We start from the raw sequence: 3,814 nt of genomic DNA, 5'->3' as shown, positions 1-3,814 counted from the left end.
CAATATTTAGGCAGAAAATTGTTGCTTGCTAGACTTGTTGCAATGATTTTTTATCATTTCATTGTTCTGTTTTGAATATTTGGTTTAAAGTCTTCATGGGGCCATGGTTTTTGGATAAGAAGGTTGTGGGGATTTTTTAAGTTGGGTTTAAAAAGTCTTCATGGGGTCTAATTTGAGCTCATAATATTCAAACTCAAATTAAATTGTCATTTTGTTGTATACAATTTTCGTTTGAATATGTTTAATTTAAAATTTGAATAATTCAAACCGAACTCAAGATAAAATGTACAATCCTAACGTTTTTATCTTAATTTAACTTAAACCGAACTTGAATAGTTTTCTCATCATTAAAGTTTTTTGCATAGTATTTCCATTATTATAAGGCCATTTCAAAATTGATTTGGTTTCGAGATGTGAAATCCATGATAAATCACCATCTAGTAGGATTATTAGGACACTAAATTCATGTATATTTACTGATTAATAAAGAAATAACACTTCCTCGTGATTTTATTTTAAATTTGGACATTTTGGCTCAACTTTATCTTAATTAGTTTTGTTGATGGAGCAGCTCCTTTTTCATATATAATATTTGGAAAATTCACTCCTAATCAACGAAACCACTTTTCCAAATGAGATAGTTGAGTAATCCTTTACCATCTTTATGATACGATGATAGACTTCCTTATAATGATGAGCTAAGGAGCTCTTGGTGAAGTGCTCTCAACTTGTTTTTTCCTAGTTGAACAAACCCTTCATACAGAGCATACAATAAACTCGTTATCATGTAGTTGAAGCGAAATAATTTATTTAAAATTTTTTGAGCATCCCAAATAAATAAGATCCTACATGTGCAAGACATAAATGTAGATCAAAAAGATTATTTAGAAGTTATACCTTTCCGTTGATGTTAAATGAAAAGAAATCATTTAGCAAGTTTCACCAAACTTGCTTCTATTAGTATCCATACTGAGATATTTTAAAGACGATTTCGTGAGCCACAAGTTGCATCTCCGTTTGATGCTAGTCAAATAGAAGAGACAACACAAAGGGCAGAGAGGTTGGCAACACAAAAGGAGAAGCTGACAACACACAAGGGGAGCCGACAACACACAAGGTGAAACTGGCAGTACCAGGAGAAGGTCGGTCAACAATTTAGGTAGCGACACAAGAGGAGACTGACCAACAAAGGTTGGGCAACACTTGGGTTGGCCAACAACTTGGAGGTGGGCGACACTATATTGAACATTTAAAATTAATCATTAATTATGAATAAATCTTGAGTGACACCTAATAGTACATCATGACTTCCAATTGATCGAAAAATCATAGATGACTTCAGATTATATTCTGAACCTTTCAACAACTACAATTATCAGTGCTTCTATTTCTTTCACCCAGCTTATATCGACTTGGTTTAGGACATGATTTATGTGTTATCCCTACTAGGTTGACTACGTCACACCTAACCCAAGTTGTAGTTCTTTGTCCTATGAATTTAAATTACTTAAAGAGAAAAACATACGTCCAAGAAGATCATCCTTTTGAAATGTTTGTTTTGGCCAAAGACTTATGAATAATAATCTTGACAAGAGCCATAGGATATATGTCTTCTTATAAAAGAATTGGTGAATCATCTGTGAGTTATTCGAACACCTTTAGACACATTGTCTTATAACTAATCATTCTAGAACTACACCTCCTAGGAGATGTTTAGCTAAGATGCCAAAGTATAAGCCTTCATGATCAAGATGACTTAAATATCTCAAGTCTAAGGAAACTTACACTTGAGATGTAATGAGATCTTCATTGACATGTAAAGAACTACATGAAGTCTCATAGTATATCATATCCGATGAACTAGTTACCCTTAACTAGTATTTATATATTAACTCTCAACATTCCTATGTTTCCAACCAGTGAGGATCAACTCCTTGGATTAACCAAGGAGTATGACATATGCTAGTCTCAAAGAATTGACGAGCATCAATTCATGAATTGACGATTTCAATACGTACATAATTATACATGATGAGATATCCATTAATTGTAATCCAATCACAATTTCTCTAATGCTATGCTTTGTATTGTGGACTATATTAATTGAGTTTAAAATTAAATGATAGACATATAGAATGTACACCCAAAAAGTAAATTTTATTTATCAAATAAATAAGACAATATTTAAGGCGATAGCCTTTATGACACCTTTCAAATATAATATACTCTTACTTAGCCTAAAGTTAATTGCCTTGGTATCTAATATCATAGGCCTCTACATGTCTCTCAAACTTATTTTGAGATAGAGATTTTGTCAAAGGATCTACTAGATTTCTTTCGGTGAAAATTTTCTCAATTTGTATTTCTTTTCTACTTATGATCTCCTGGATTAAGTGATAGCGACGAAGTACATATTTAGATCATTGATGAGACCCGAGTTCTTAGGTCTGTGCACTAGCCCCATTGTTATCACAGTGAATCGATAATGCTTCGACAATACTTAGAACCACTCTAAGTTCAATGATGAACTTCTTGATCCAAACTTCTTCCTTGGTCACTTCTAAAGCCATAATGTATTCTGTCTCAGTGGTATAATCAACAACGATTTCTTGTTTAAAACTTTTTTTAACTTATTGTGCTTCCATTTAAGGTGAATATGTATCCAAACTGAGATTTGGAATCATCTTTGTCCATCTGAAAGCTGGCATCAGTGTACCGATGTATAACCATATCACCTTCTTCATATACCAAGAACAAGTCCTTAGTTCTTCTTAAGTACTTAAGGATTGCCTTGATAGTCATCCAATGATCTATATTTGGATCAGATTTATACCTGCTTGTGACACTCAGAGCGTATGATACATCATGCCTAGTACATAACATAGCATATATGATTAATCCTATAGTTGACGCATATGGGATCTGACTCATGCACATCCTCTCGTCTTGTATATTCAGGCACATAGACTTCGAAAGGTGAATCCCATGCCTCATGGAAAGAACACTTATTTTGGATTCATCCATGCTAAACTGTTTTACACTTTATCTATATATATGTAGACTGTGAAAGACCAAGCAATCATTTTAACTATCTCTATAGATCTTAATCCCTATGATATATGTTACTTCTCCCGTGTCTTTCATGGAGAATGTTTTGGATAACTAAACTTTGACTGAATTTAGAATAGACATATCCTTTCCTATGAGCAATATATCATTACATCCAATACTAGGAATACGACCGCACTCCCACTAACCTTCAAGTATACGCAAAGTTTATCAGAATTTTGTGAGAAATTAACTCTTTAATGGTCTCATCAAAATAGATATTCCGACTCCTGGATACTTGATTCAGTCCATAAATGGATCATTAAACTTTACATATTTTATTTTTATCAATAGATGTGAAACCCTTAGGTTGTATCATATCACATCTTCAGATAGATTTCTATTGAGAAAAGCTATTTTCAGATTTATTTGCCATATCTCATAATCATAATGAGCTGCTATGACCAAGAGTATCTGAATGGATTTAAGAATGGTTATTGGTGAACATGTTTTGTTATAGTCAGCACTTTATTTTTGACGATAGCCTAACGCAACACATCTTGTTTTATAGGTAATCACATTACCATCTATGTCGGTTTACTTCATGAAAACCTACTTGCACCCAATAGGTGTTATGTCTTCTGATGGATCCACCAAGTTTTAAACTTAGTTTTCATATATGGAATCCATTTCTAACTTCATATCTATTAACCATTTGCCCCTTTATAAATATTTCATAACTTCTTTATACCTAGTAGGCTCCTCA

The sequence above is a fragment of the Zingiber officinale genome, chromosome 4B, assembly GCF_018446385.1.
Source record: "Zingiber officinale cultivar Zhangliang chromosome 4B, Zo_v1.1, whole genome shotgun sequence".
NCBI lineage: Eukaryota > Viridiplantae > Streptophyta > Magnoliopsida > Zingiberales > Zingiberaceae > Zingiber > Zingiber officinale.
Note: the sequence above shows the minus strand (reverse complement) of the source record.